Source organism: Wyeomyia smithii, chromosome 2 (genome assembly GCF_029784165.1).
Source record: "Wyeomyia smithii strain HCP4-BCI-WySm-NY-G18 chromosome 2, ASM2978416v1, whole genome shotgun sequence".
NCBI classification, from domain to species: Eukaryota; Metazoa; Arthropoda; class Insecta; order Diptera; family Culicidae; genus Wyeomyia; species Wyeomyia smithii.
Window position 1 is genome coordinate 100,753,442 of NC_073695.1, and position 15,918 is coordinate 100,769,359.

At 37.4% G+C, this 15,918-nt stretch overlaps 2 protein-coding genes across 7 annotated transcripts in view; both read left to right on the forward strand.

The window, feature by feature from the left end:
• The window catches only part of LOC129724685 (neurocalcin homolog), a 324,802-nt gene that overhangs the window by 99,361 nt on the left and 209,523 nt on the right, over nt 1-15,918 (forward strand). The gene's annotated exons all lie outside the window — the stretch shown is intronic.
• The window catches only part of LOC129724684 (neuronal calcium sensor 2), a 273,798-nt gene that overhangs the window by 86,503 nt on the left and 171,377 nt on the right, over nt 1-15,918 (forward strand). For 2 of the 6 annotated variants that reach the window (XM_055679783.1, XM_055679785.1), the window contains exon 1: nt 3,324-3,597. The exons of 3 other annotated variants lie outside the window; for them this stretch is intronic. The gene's annotated coding sequence lies outside the window, so the exon portion shown is untranslated. Of the gene's footprint in view, nt 1-3,323; nt 3,598-15,918 lie in introns of those variants that run through there. One more of the 6 variants, XM_055679782.1, reaches the window with a different exon arrangement.

The window sequence follows — 15,918 nt, forward strand, 5'->3', positions numbered from 1 at the left end:
GATCAAATGAATTATTCTGGCTTTTAAAAAATGTGCAATCATCAACACTAATTTCAACATAAACTGTTCCCAAAAGTTAGTTGTGACTCAAAAAAAAATTACTCATAGCACAATAAGAATCTTTAGCCCATTAGCCTCTAGTTTCAGCACGATATAAAAGGGTCGATTAAAATGGCTGCCCTGTTTGTCGTTATTTCAGCAAAAAAGCTGAAAAGGTTGTGTATGGAACACGACCGTAAGGCTAATGTATTCTACAACACTCTATCTTATGTCAATGTATTTCCGGCAATAGGTTAAGGAATTTACAGAATTCAACACTAATAATATATTTAAAACGTTTCAATTTAGATGTATCTTAGGCCTCAATATTTCTTTATTAAAGGCTAGATAACTATTCCGATGAATTATACTTCTAAAAAAAACTAAAATTATCATTATTTGATACGTTATATGCAATATTATTTTCAAACAACATTGTGCATTCAAGGCTTAAAATGGTATCTGAGGCGATTCACGGCCTTTGGATATCATCTCGGCTCCGAAAATACTCATATTAAGGTGTATTCGGCCATTAAAAGCTGTTTTCCAAACACCGGAAGTCCATTTTGGATTCCATAATTTCTGGCTCGGTGCATTATCTCATTTTTGGAACTACCTATATCAGGTTGTGTTTGGCCATTTAACGCTGTTCTTTAGAAACCGGAAGTTGCATCCATGAATTTCAAAGTTACATCTGCAGTCGATTACAGATCTCTGGGCAACTTTCCGACTCTGGAGTTGCTTATATTAGATGGTATTTGGTCTTTTTGGGATGTTTTTCAGACCCCGGGTGTCATTATCTTGAACTTAAAAATGGCGTCTGTTGTTGATTTTCGGTTTCTGGGCATAATTCTAGTTTCGGAAATATCTATATTGTGTGGTATTCGGCCATTTTAGGTCGTTTTCCAAAAATCGAAAGTCTCCTTCCTTCAAAATGGGGTTAGGTCAATTTCTGGCCTCTGAGCGTCATTCTGTATCCAGAATTTTTCATATTCTATTGTATTTAGCCTTTTCTCAGCTCTGATAGGTCGAATACTGAGTTCAAAACATGACTCTACATTTTTCGATAAAGCAATAGTTAACATCATAACATCACGACTTTTCGCATTTTGATGGACGCTTAGCTAAATCCGTTGAAAGCACACTGTGTTATTAGTATTTGCAATTGAGAAATTTTTGTGACGCTTTCAATGTTTCGATATTTCAATTTGCCGCAAAACGTTATTCTGCGTCAAAAATTGAAATTTGTAGAAATAATTGATTTTCAATGATTTTGAATAGTTTCAGCAGTTATTCATTATTGAAAAGCAAACTCCAGATTTCAAAATTAAAGATTTTTTTTTTCTTTTTAACGTCATTGGAAAACAATTGTTCTTAAAAACGTTTCAATTCAAAAAAAAAAACTCGCTGCAACGTAACCCTCAAAAGAAAAAATAAGTTTCCTATTCCTCCATCCTTAATTTTTTCCAGAAGTTTCAGTACTACTTTTAGTTATCATGAAATAAAAGCGTTCATAAAATCAAAGTATTATCAATTCTCTACAACTCGTTTCTAGCGGGTTGTCTAAACGGCTACATGTTGACATACATAATAATATATATGAGTAAAAAATTCCATCACCTGTGAAAAATGTTTCATTCAAATAAAAAATGGTGGATGAAATTTTTGCGTATTTTAAGATCATGCTGGCTGGAAACGCTCATTATTGTTCGCTACTGTAACTGTCACAAAACGAGAATTTTTTTCACTGATACGAGCATCATTGGCACACATTACAGAGCCGTCTACTACAAAAAGAATAACTGCCAAAAACATGAAGCAGAAATTACTAACTGCGCTGATTCCCGTGCGGCGTTTGAAGTACATGAACCAGTCTTAAAAGAAACGTTCAAAAGAGAATACCAAAAAGCAAAACGCCTGATATGACCGACTAACCAGACAAACAGCAACGATATGAATCAATCTGAGACTTGTTTACTATCTGAACAATACTTTATCCGTTCCGCAAACATGGTTTATTTTCTAATTCAATCATTGTTTTTAACTGTACTGAATGCAAATCATACTTGATTGCTCTGGAGAGTTTCAAACTTATCAGACTAAAATCATCCGGCGGCTGCAATTTTACCCACCAACAGCGTGTAGTGCAACCACTATCCGGTGGAGACGGAAGGTTGTTTTGAGCGCTCGGGCCCATTGTTGGAGAGTTTTACTGGGGTTTGAGCCCATCGTAGAAGTATGAGGTATGTACGCTCTGCACCAGAGTTGCCAATAAAATTTTCGATTTAACTGGAAAAAGGCTGAGGAAAAAACTGGAAAAAACTGGATTCCAAATAAATTTAAAAAAAAAAACAAAAAAAAAGATTGTGAGAGTGCTTTTCTGTTATGGGGACTGAATCCAGTGACAGTTTTTATACAGCAACTAAAGAGATAACTCTTCGCAAAAAATTACTCATTTTAATCAGAACTGTTTTGTTTCGGGCTTACATTTCGTTAAAATTATGGACTGAAAAATTTCCTCTAACAGCAGCAAAATTTAAAATTACGCAATCAATCTATTTCAAAATTAATAAAATAGAGCAACATTTTCTTCCGTTACATCAGTGAAGATTAAATTTCAATTATTTCTGACTTCGCTATCTTTTGGTATCTAATTCTTATAACAACTTTTTAACTGCTACGCAACAGAAAATAAATAGAAATATTTCTCATGGTCTGGTAACATCTATTTGTTTGGTTTTATCTCAACGATGTCATGCAATCTTCAGTTTGACCGTGTTTCGTGCGAGAAGATAGAATACTGAAAATGCAAAATAATTTATCAGTCTACAAAATTAACGTTTTAAAAATATTTCCGAAAATCAATCGGAGCTTCAGCGAATAAAAAACTGGATAAAACTGGCAAATATCTGAACAAACTGGAAGATTTTGGGAATAAACTGTTTGACTGCATCACTTGTAAAAAACTGGAGGAATCCAGTTTAAACTGGAACATTGGCAACCCTGCTCTGCACTAGGACTTCAATGGACTAGGTACCGTGCCGTACCGATCACACGTACAGGTTGTATATGTACGTACACTGTAAAAGTTTCCTTTCGCTCTCAGAAACAAATGGCAGGCCCACTCTCGGTTTATGATAGTTTTGTGTGTGTGTGTCGGTTGGTTGGCACTTGTGTTGATTGTCTCTCGCTCGGTTCGACTCTCCAGTACGCAACTTTTTGCTGCTATCAGAGTAAAGCCAACGAACGGGGAGACGACCTGGCGGTTGCCTGTTCGTATTGAATGTTATTTATTTTTAGTCTCTGAGTAGAATTCGTATCGTTCGGTACCGGCCGACCTGCAAAGCCTAGTATGGTGGCAGTGTAGAAGCGCATTACACCGTTAAAAGTAGTGACCCATTGTACGCTGACAAGTGGAGAAATTAACCCTAGAGCCCTAATTGAAACGTTTTCTGGTTGCGTGCGGCGCCCTCGTGCTCGAGCAAGAATCAAAACGTGTGTGCGGCGGTCGCTTATTTATTCAGCAGTGTGTGGTGTCGCCGTCGTGCGAAAAAATAGGTAATCACGGCATGCTAGACGGGAAAAGCGGCAATCTGTGCTTTCGCAGGGTGGAAAAGCTCACCCACTCCCGCGTGCAGGACTGTGTGGTGGATTTGTGAGAATGTAAAGAACTTATATCGCGCTGAGTGAATGTGTTTTATTGTCGCACCTGTGGCAGTGGTTGAAGTGGTGTCCTGATTTGACTGACGAGCGGCGTACTTGAAAGCTATGGATTGATATCCTAACGAGACGGAAACTGGTACATTTTTTTCCGCGAGTCATTGCTCGCGAGGCAAAGGAGGGCGATTCTGACATCGTTCATGTTAGCATGTGTATTAAAAGTTTATATTGGCAGTCGGATTTTACAGAGCTTGGATCGAAGCGTTGATGCTTCTGTAGTGTTCTAATTTTCAGTCATCTGTTGTGCTGAAAAAGTGCAAAATTCTGAAGAATCGTATTAATGATGTTTTCAATCAAGCTATTTTTAACCAATATCGTTCAAAACCAATCGGCAGTCTGGTAGACCGTGTCCGGTTATACTACAACTGGCCAATGGCCAGTTTCGTGGAACACGCGAACAATAGCAGGATTCCCGCGGGGTATGATTGATTGATTGGAAAACAGAGAAACTAAGCTCGCCTCATGAATTATAGCATGTAGTAGTACATGTACTTAATCACGCTGCCATCGTGGTTCGAATCAATAGTGGTGACAACGGCAATCGTTTCTAATGGGGAAACAGTGCGCGGAAAACCAGAAATAATCGAAGTGTGATGATCAATCATGAATGGGCCGCGGCTGCAGCGGCATACGGGAGGATAACGTGATATTAATAATTATTGTTTAATCGATGAACTCACGAAGCCGTCCGGCTGCCATCGGGCAATGTTTCAGGCTGTGCCATTTTTTTCCACTCGTGTGATCGTCGTCCGGCGGAAGTGTTATATGGCCGCCGTTAAAAGGTCTTGGTTGAGCAGAGCGTTAAACTGGCACAGGAAACGTGCTGCGGCTGGGGCGAATAGGATTTTAAAGCAATAAAAGCATGAATGAAATTATTTTTTGATTGACAGCAGTTGAACACTCTTATCGCAATTCAGCAATTGAAGCTACAGACTGTTGATGTTGTTTTTATTCAGCTTTAATAAAAAATGAATTCAATCAATGATGTATAATCTTGTATGCGAAGCTCTGACAGTTTGTTTCGATGGTTGTAAGATAGAAAAACAGTTCGAATTACACCCTGCTCAATACGAAGTTTATCATATGTGCTACCAACTAGTTAAACTCATAGTTCACTATGAAGTAATCCTCAACAAAAAAACTTTCTCTCATTATGATCTATATCATTTCTCACATTGTTCATCTTCCTTGAATCGAACACTAAAAAAATATTGATAACGAAACTTGAATTTTTTGCGTTATAATTTAGAAACTGGTAATCTTGGTTGGATATTTGAGAACCGCTTGAAAAGTTGTTTTTAGTTTAATTTAATTTGTTAAATTATACATGCCTGTTTGTGTGCTTTAAATTAAAATGCGATCTGTGACTATAACAAAAAAATGATAAGTACACTAGATCTTTTATGTACACTATGACAGTATTGTTCGATGTTATTATTTTTAGAACTTGTTTTTTTACACTTCTGATTTAATCTTAAGACAAAAATCATGATTAATGAAAAATCAGTCAACACACGAGCAAAATTCATTTGCATTGGATTTGTTACAAAACTATTGTTTTCTTTACTGAATCATTTAATCCATTTTATTCCGTATCACGAAAGAGCTGCTGATAAGAGTTACTTTTTCAATATTCTCGCCGAACATCTATTATGTTCAACCACAAATTACAATAGCAACTCTGAGGAGATTTCTTTCTTTCGAAAAATCCTTGAAACATTTTCAACATTTTCGATACTGCAATGTTGGACATGAAGAAGGTCAAGTTCCGATGACGAAATAAAGTATCAGAACTCTACTTTTCTTATCCCAATGAAAAGATAATTTATCTCATTTTCATCACTTTTTTCATCACTGGTGTTATGTAATATTGTAAAAAGATTGGTTACACTTTGTCGAAAACCCCTTTCCTGTTTAGTATGTTAAAGCAAACGCACGGCTTTCGGGTCGGTAAAAATAACCATTTCGACTTTTGCCAGAGCTCGTTCAAAGGCAGCGTTCACCTAGAAAATCAACACTTCCCAAAAACACAATATCAACGGGGCAGATCTTGTTGCTGCTGGTTAATTGTATTTTCTTAACGCTTGTTGTTGAACTTGGGAGATCTAACTTTGATTAAATTACGACATCCGGCGGGCATTCATCACTGCCAGTTGCGGCAAAATACACCCCATCTCGATTGGTTTCGGTCCGGTGGTACACCAGGGTCGCACTCGGATGGTATGAGCCTGACTCTGTATCGTGTGCGCTCCGTACGCCAGCCGAACGAAAAATGCTGGAAGAATAAACAGACCAAACTCCAGCAGCAAGAACAAACAATTTTATGCCAGCACAGTGTGTTTGTTATTTGTTACTTGTGCGAACCACTGACGGATACCATTTATTCTGGAGAGCTGGACAGAGTTTAACCAAAGACATTTATGTACGACATCAGTTTGTTTCCATACATTTGTCTTGTAGAAAGACAACTTTCATAACTTTGGTACGATGCCGAGTACTGTGCGAGGAAACACACAGTGTCAGACTATTTGTCGTTTGTTGGTCCTACATTTTGTAGGTTCGAGGTTGAAAGTTACAGACCAACCTAATCGAACGAAATGATGATATTTTTCATTGATAAAAGTTCATTATAGGTACAACCGGCTGTTGAAGATTTACTTTTAGATACTGCTTAATAAAGGAAGGTTTCTTTCTATGTATCGTGGCACGTTATATCATTCTAACCTGTGAGAAAGAAAAAACCAGAATCGTGCAAGCTAAACAAATCTGGTTTATGGCTGGTCCCTTTACTTGCGGCGGGGTTTTCCACCAGGTCTCCTGCTGTGAGGTCTCCTGTGCGTCTCTCAGGGGTAAACTAGAGCCGCTGCCGGTTTACCGCAGCTGGAGTTTTACCGTTGCGAGGAGTACGCTCGCAAAAGGGTTCTGAATTATTCATTTGACCGCGGTCTGCTCGGAATGCGATTGAAAAAGCCAATCGATATTCGTTTCGTTTAGTATCGTTTAGTTTAGATATCGTTTAGTTATTCACACCTATTTATAATAGAAAATCAAAATAATGAGCTGTTCAACGTGAGCTCTGATGCGGACCAGACCACTTCGGTTTGTTGTGATTTCAAACTTGTAGCTTATAGACAACGTTTATTGGGAGTATTTTCACTTCACTTATACCGTTAAAAAATAATGTTTTCTTCAAAATATTCATCCATAAAATATTCTGGTTCCATTATATGCGAAAACCACTCAATGGATGAGAACAATCATGATCTGCGCTCTAAACTATGGCAGATTGCGAAATAAACTCATTCCCATCGGCGGTACTTGATCGACTGATAACCATCAACCCGAAGCGAAGGGCATATTTTTCAGTGATTTAGATTTTCTTCTCGTTTTCCAACTGTGATTCCAATGCTGGTGGGAGACCGGGAAGTAGTCACCCTGCTCCATCGTTTTCCACATGCCATCGTAACGTTATCAATCTATGTGTGCAAACGTGGGAAGCGTGTATGTGTACGTATATTTGCTCTCGTTCATGCTTCAGTCGTACCCATTGAAGCTTGCAGATGAGAACTGAGCCGTCGATGGCGAGGAGTGGGTGGATATGAGTGGGAGAAGTTATGCAAATACGTCTCACCGAGACATTTTACTGCCCCGCTAGGTAAAGCCAACCAGGAAACTAGATGATGCGAGCAGCTGGTACGAGTAGAATGGATTCGAACTTCCCCCTTTGGTTTGATGAAGATATTTCCATGTCCTTATGGTTTCCTCCACGTACGTCGGCAAAGGAACTCACAAAACATGGGTTATTTGAAATTATTTCTATTGCTTTCGGGCGATACTCATGGAAGGATTCACGTTCTGTGGGTATATTGAAGATTCCTTCAATGAAGAAATTTGATGATTTTTGCCAGTTCACAATCAATCTCGCAATCTGAAAACGCGGTTCTTTTATTGATTGGCTGGTTCTATCCTGAAACACAATTGTTGGAGTTTTCCCCCACAAATTTTTGGTTGGATAATGTTATCTCTTGTAAAGACTTTAATGCTAGATTTGTTGAAAGAATTTGAACATACGACGAATGGCGTGAAACTTGATAGCACAAAGTCGGAACCAAGGTTTTTTTTATGAATTCGGGGCCCCACATAATCCTTAATTAACAGATAGTCGATTGGTTTTGTCTCCGGTTGGCGCATTGCATTTCAAATTTGTATGAGAAAACCTACTTTTTTGTATTTAATTAATTCTTTAAAAAGTATCGCGTGGCTTTGTTCACATTCATTCATTCTCTTGTTGGCTCCAAAAATAACCTCTCATTCCATCGTGTAACTTCGAAAGTAAGTCGAGAGTAATTATTTTACGATTCGAGCAGTTTCTAAATACAAGATTTTGAAGAGCCTATTTACCCCACTAACCCCTTTTCCAAAAATCTCAAAATCGGCAAACTATTGCATTGGAGCATAAGCAAACATAACCTGAAAAGTATAGCCCATTGCAATGGAAGAACTACGACACAAAACGGAGTTTCGCCTCTCGCACAATGGGTTTCAAATGATGGTCATAAACATGTTAAAGAAAAATTGGATTTTCTCACGCATCTTTATAACGGTGCGTTTTTTGAATACATCAAATAAAAGTTCTTGAGTTGCACTACAAAACGTATTATTTGGATTTTTATCCTAGGTCTGTTGGTAGGAGAAAAACTGCTGTAAAAATCACCATTATTTTTTAGAAAAATGCGAATATCTCATCATGTATTCTCGATAGCAACTTCCAATAACCCTCATTTTGTTCCCTTTATAGAGTAGAAAAAACATGCCAATTTTCATGAAAACCGATTCAGTTTACACAAAGTTATAACAATTTTACGTTTTTAGTAGTTTTTGGACATCAATTTTAGACGTGCTTTTTTACCCCACTTACCCCTTTTCAAAAAATCTGATATAATGCAAAACATTGTACTGTTATATAGATAAACAAACCCTTAAAGTTTCAATCCGATCGGAGAATCTCGATACAACCTCCCTTGTAAAGGTGGTTGCAGTTTTCGCGAACTGGCTCTTAAATTAACATTACAGCTATCTTTTCTGACTTCTACAAAGTTGTGTGTTTGGACGATATACAAATATCTGCTGAACATTGTTACCCTCTAAATGATACAATTTTTGCGATATTAAAAAAAAATCTAATTTCAAGGACTTGTTTAACATGAAGAGTTAGCAGAAAAGAAAAGAAGATTAAGGAGGAAAGGTATTCGGAAAAGTTTTTCGTGACAACATTATCTATAACTTTGCTGAAGACACCATCTCGTCGGTTTCGTTCAACACTGGTACAACTCAAAAATCATAGTTTCGAGAAAAACGCGTTTGAAAATTAGAGTCGAAAATTTATTTTTCAGTTTTCAAGTAAACTTTGAAGTTTATAATTTCCAATGCTCATTTCACATTTTAAGGTCTATTATGCACATTTCATAAGCACGTTGTACAAGTTCAAACCCTTTTTCACTAACTTCATAAGGAAATTTCGATTTGTACAGCAAAGACACTTCTAGTCATAACTCTGGCTTTTTTGAGAATTTTGAAACGGGATTTCGTGGGATGAAACTCAAGAATATTTGGCATCGTTTGCCATCAAAAACTCAAAAATGCTGAATTTTGAGTTGTGCAGGTGTTGCACGAAACCAATGATCTCTCTGAAGTGCAAGACTAAAAAGCTAGATTTTGTCGTGCCGCTAGCGGTGGAGTTCCGAACATAAACTTACTGTCTTTCTTTGATGCTTTTATATACTAAATTGCTTCTGAAAATAGCATGTCAATTAAACCAGTAAATTGAGCTCTCGTACCACTGTGGTGCAGTGTTGTTAGTCTCGCTCATAAATAGCAAGCAAAAACCAAGTCAGGTTCTCGTTGCTACCGATATCACGCACTGGAGTCCAAGCTTGTAAACGGTCAGCATTTTCATTTGATTTCGATACAACAATCGTCGCCTCTCACTCAAAACATGGTCATGCAACACTCGCGCATCAAAAAGATGCACACTGTCATTCGTTTGGCGATGTTATTTTGGCTTGTTTCTGTCCTGTGAACACAACGTGCGTAATTCTCATTCCAGAAACAATGCCAAAATACTTTCGAGGAAAAAAACGTCGTGGTGGCGAGTACTCGTTTGACATGTTTGTTAGAGAATGTATGCCACCTTCAGAGGAAAAAGAATACGATTATCGCAGTGAAAAGTGATTCTTCCGTGACCTTTTCGAAGCCTGTTGGAGTTTCCATTCAAGCTATTTCTCGTTCGTTTTCGCTGTCTTTCTTGCTTGCATTCGCTTCCGACATCATATACTTGCACTCTCGCCTACTATCCTACTCGCTTATACACAAAAAATTATTTCAAATAGAGTATCGGACAACTTCGGTAGCGGTTTGCTACAGATTACACAGCTGTAAAAAACTTACCAAAGCAGTCCGATACCCTACACGTTCTATTAAGCGATACTTTACAGATTCTTCGCCCACCTTTGGCTGTCGGTGCACGAAGCCAATTTCGAGAAAGAGTTTGCTTCTCGCTCGCTTTGTCATGTAGTGTGTAGTGATTTTTTCATTTCATTAAAGTTATAATATTTTGATAGTACAGTTTTTTTGAAAATTTGTTATGAAGAAAAAAAATATTGCGAAGTTTTTCAAAGAGTTTCGCAAAAATCTATTTTTTCTTGAGAGTTTTTCATTTATTACAATGAATGTCCAGCACGTCAACTAAAATCATAAACCCTAAAAAAATTCTTTAGGTTGGGTTTATTCCGAGTCTTAGGAAAATATTTTTTATTATATGTTTTTCTGCATACGATGTATTCTGCATACGATAATGTCCGACATGAACAAAATTTATGTACAAAAGTAACTAGACAACGTTAAAAACAAATATATTACGGGGTGCTCCCCCGTAAAACTTTCGAAAAATTGTTATTTTGTTGAACGTCAATTAGACTATATTCTATGGTTATATTTACGGAGTATCATGGATTCAGTTTTTTTGGTAAGCATGAACCCACAAACCGACGCGCTCAGATGCTAGCTGGTGTTAACTGAAATCTTTAAATCGAGTTTTATCGAAATAGTGTTTTGAAAATTGTGGTGAAAGATTTCTGGTGAACCAATGTACGAGTTCCAAAAAGCTTTTGAACGGGTGTGATTAAACAGGATGAATATTTGATATCAAAGAAAAAAACGTTTACAGTTTTTACCCACATTTAGTGACAAAAATTTATTTTAAAATCTTTGTTACTTGTTCCTTCGAAATTGAAGAATCGATTTTTCAAGTTATTGACACTCGTTCACTTAGGTTAAGTTTCAATTGAAATTATGGGTCCCGCGGCACCACGAAAGATCCGTCCGTCGCAAGCTATTCTACGCGATCTTGAATATTTCCGCCATTTTGTTCTTTGAAGAAAAAGCGGTTTTTGATGCGTTTTAGGTGCCTTTCTTGGAAAAACAAGGACTTAGAACTTCAATTACAATCCTTAGATTCCAACTATAGGTCATTAAATTGACTGAGAAAGAAGATTGTCTCTAACGGAAAATTGTACCTTTAACATTTACATTCGAGACATCAAATTGGTCTAGGCTCATGAAAGAAAAGAAACGATTCATTGACTATCTCTATTAAAAGATACCACCTTCCACCTGACACAGATACTGTCAGGCCATGGTTGCTTTAAGGGAACATCCATAAATGACGTAGCTTTTTTTAGGTTTTTTTGACCCCCTCCTCCCCCATCGTAGCATTTCGTCACAAAGTTAGGACCCCACTCTAGATATTTACGTAGCTTTATAACAACCCCCTCCCACCACAAGATATTTTTTTTTGCAAATTTTATTATTCAAAACCAGACCGATGTCATGGCAACTGTTTCCTGAAGCTGCCGCCGATGATGATGACGCTAGTGTTGAAAATATGATCATAAGCTCCGTTCATTGTGCCGCATGTGTTACTGTACAGATTTTTTTCGTGCTTCTAACTATATTGAATTTAGGGCTATCCAGAACGTGTTGAAACATGTTTGAACATGACCATTTGTGTCCTGCACAAAATCCATAGAACGTTTAAAACAAAACAGTCGTTCTTCGCTTTTTGCATTCTTACACACCACCTGCAGCAACAGTTGATCTCGCATGGACGGAGCTTATTCGGCTGTTTCGCAAGCGCTGACAGCCTTTTGACGGATAATCGAGCCAGAGAGCCAGAGAAAAACGGCTTCAAGCAAAATGTATGGGGATGACGTTCGTGACAGGGATGTGTTCAAAACATACCTTGAGTCATAAATGAACAAGAAAAGACGAGGAAGTAATATGAATGTCCCTAAGCAGATAAAACAGTGATAAAAAAGAACAATTGAGCAATTCTCGCTGAAACTAGGCCACTAGGTGCACAAGGTCTTTCAATTTTGATATAAATGCACATAGTTATTAGAAATAGAGAAAAAAATGATAATGCCATTTTTGTTTGATCGAATTTGTTGACCCTTGGTCACCAAGGGGCGAAACAGTTTTCAGAAAAGTTGAAATTTTAGCAATTCTTGATGTATTATTTGAGCTGTATCTCTAGAATTCGTAATGTAAAGTACTATAAGTAGCACTATTCTGTGAAGAGGAATGATAGGGCTTTGATTTGAAGAGATCAGAATTTAGGCCGCCATCTTGAATTTGGCCGCCATCTTGGATTATATCAGGAAAATGCAATTTTGACCGTGTCCGCAACTACCGATTTTCGATCTGAGACCAGCATTGGAAAGCTGAGAAAAAATGCTATAAGATGCAAGAAAAAAATTTGGTGAGCATCAGTGTTAACCCATCTAGCTATTTTCCAAGTTGAGTTTCAAAACATTCATCGTGCATCGGGCGATCAACGTAGTAACCTGTCTACTGAGACCGAGTGGATGCACATGTTATTATCCTGTTTCCGGATCCGGGGTCTTAACGTGTTCTTGTCGTTTGGTTGGATGTAGGCGGAAGGGAATAGGATTAAACTGGGGCGTGAATGGATTTCAGGAAAACGTATATAAGGGACATGTAGGATAGGTCACGGCTCGCCAAGACATCACGAACAGGAACAGCCGGCTGCCTACTTTCGGTCTGCAGGGAAGCTATTAATTTAGACCTGGCGTCACGGTGTACAGGGCATGACCAAACCACATGCTCTATGTCGTGATAACCCTCACCACAGGCACAGATACCACTTTCCCCGATTCCAACACGACGGAGATGCGCGTCAAATCAATAGTGATTGGACATAAGCCGGGACATCACGCAAATGAAATCCCGACCTACATCCAACCCCTTGAACCACGGGTTCGTCGATACTTTGGGGATTATGGAATGTAACCACCTTCCCAATTCCCCTCTGGTCCAAGCATTTTGCCAACTGATGATCGTATTCTGACGTACAAGTGCGAAAAATTCATTAAAAGCAATTGGTCTTTCATAAATATCACCTATGTCCGTATATGTCCATATATCATAATCGATTGATGCTACAACGAGTACGCCACTACTGTTTTTTTAAGTTTAGTGAGAATAATGAGTACAACACTAGCATGTGTGATACTAACAAAGCGATAGGTTTTCCAATACTGAGCAGTTCCACAAAAAATATCCCAGTTTTAATATTTTATTTAAAATGTCATTTTTAATTTGGCTGAAACTTTGCATTGACGTTTCTATAGGCAAAAGATGCCATTCTTTGCTAATGGTTTAATATTTTGCAACACGACTCATTTTTGAGAAGCTATCGAAAAATGCTATTTTGGGAAGGTATTGATGATTACAAATATTTTCAGGGCCAAAACGATTTGTTTGATCGGTATAACGTCTTTCATAAAGTTGTAGTTAATATTTTTTTCTCTCTGAAAAAATATACACTTTAAAATGATTTTTTTATTGAAAAAAAGGTAAGAGAAAAATGAAAATTTATCGTCAGGTTTTAGCTATTATCGCCCGGGAGACCAATGAAGACATAGAGAACTAATCTTTCGCAGGAAGATAATCTGCATTATGAAAAACCATCATGCAAAAGTTCAACGCTCTAGGACATCATTTACCCCTTGGGCGATAATAGGTAAAATCTGAAGATAATAGAGCCGATATCTGTCTAAAAAGCTCATTTTTTTAAAATCTTTTTTTTATAAGAACTACAAAAAATTACTGAAACAATGCAACCAAAAAAAAGTTATAGTGTATATTTTTTTCGGAAAGACAAAAGTATTATCTACAATTTTATCGAAGACGTCATACCGATCAAACAAACCGTTATGGCCCTAAAAATATTTGTAATCATAAATACCTTCCCAAAATAGCATTTTCAGTAGCTTCTCAAAAATGAGTCGTGCTCCAAAAAATTAAACCAATAGCATAAAATGAAATTTTTTGCCTATAGAAACGCTTATGCAAAGTTTCAGCCAAATTAAAAATGACAATCAAAATGAAATATTAAAACTGGGGCATTTTTGTGGAACTGCTCAGTATTAAAAAACCTATCGCTTTGTTAGTATCACACATGCTAGTGCTGTACTCATTATTCTCACTAAACTTAAAAAAACAGTAGTGGCGTACTAGTTGTAGCATCAATCGATTATGATATATGGACATATACGGACATAACATGTGCATCCACTTGGTCTCAGTAGACAGGTTACTACGTTGATCGCGCGATGCACGATGAATATTTTGAAACTCAGCTTGGAAATAGCTTCAATTGATGGGTTAACACTGATGCTCACCAAATTTTTTTCTTGCATCTTATAGCATTTTTTCTCAGCTTTCCAATGCTGGTCTCAGATCGAAAATCGGTAGTTGCGAACACGGTCAAAATTGCATTTTCCTGATATAATCCAAGATGGCGGCCAAATTCAAGATGGCGGCCTAAATTCTGATCTTTTCAAATGAAAGCCCTATCATTCCTCTTCACAGAAAAGTGCTACTTGTAGTACTTTACATTACGAATTCTAGAGATATAGCTCAAATAATACATCAAGAATTGCTAAAATTTCAACTTTTCTGAAAACTGTTTCGCCCCTTGGTGACCAAGGGATCAACAAATTCGATCAAACAAAAATGGCATTATCATTTTTTCTCTATTTCTAATAACTATGTGCATTTATATCAAATTTGAAAGACCTTGTGCACCTAGTGGCCTAGTTTCAGCGAGAATTGCTCAATTAGAAAAAATCCAAATTTTTTTCTTAGTTTCATGTTTGCTACGTAGCACAGTGGAGCACTTAGAACATCAAACCTGATCAAAATTATTTTAAAGGATTTTTGGACTGGAAACGTATAAGGGGCTATCCACATTCCACGTGGACAGATTTTTGACCATCCCCCCATCCCCTCCGTGGACAACTGTCCATATAAATTCTGAAAGTTTTGTATGGACCGTGGACATTATACAGACCCTCCCCCCCCCCCCCCCCAGCTGTCCACGTGGAATGTGGATGTACCCCAATGGATCGAAAATATAGTATAATTTTTGTTACTTTTCTGATGATGTAGTTCGGGTTCAATGGTAGTTTATTTTCTACAATGTATGGCTGAGCCTTTATGAATAAAATATAACAGTTTTTTTAGATCAGTGAGGTGCGGGGCTAACACTGATTTGTTTATTATTCAATCTGAGCACTCAGAAGAATCAGCAGAGTCACTAGTATTATCATCTATGCCCGTGCACGAACATTTCACTCGCAACATTTGCATTGCTACGGACGAAAAAGTTTGAACTTTTTTTATATTTTATGCAAAGTAGGAGTCATTGGATACCAAGGATGAAGCCGAATGTAGAGCTAAGCAGTTTTAAGGACGTAATCTGCAAACTTTGATGTATCTATGTCTTGGGACTAACGCAAAAACACTGCCGGAAGCTGAAAAATTGAAATTTTTCGATATTTTCAAAATGATGTATCTCACGAGTTCGGATTGGTTCGGATATTCTAATACCACATGTTTGACCAGAAACATACAGGCTTTCATTTGCAATTGACTGTTTACATTGAAACTCATTGATACTTAACTTACTTCATATAATATGACATATAAAACCTAAATTAATCCACCTAGCGGTCAGACTTAGCCTTTCTCATTCAAACTTATCATTTGTAAAAATAGATTTACATGAATGCTCAA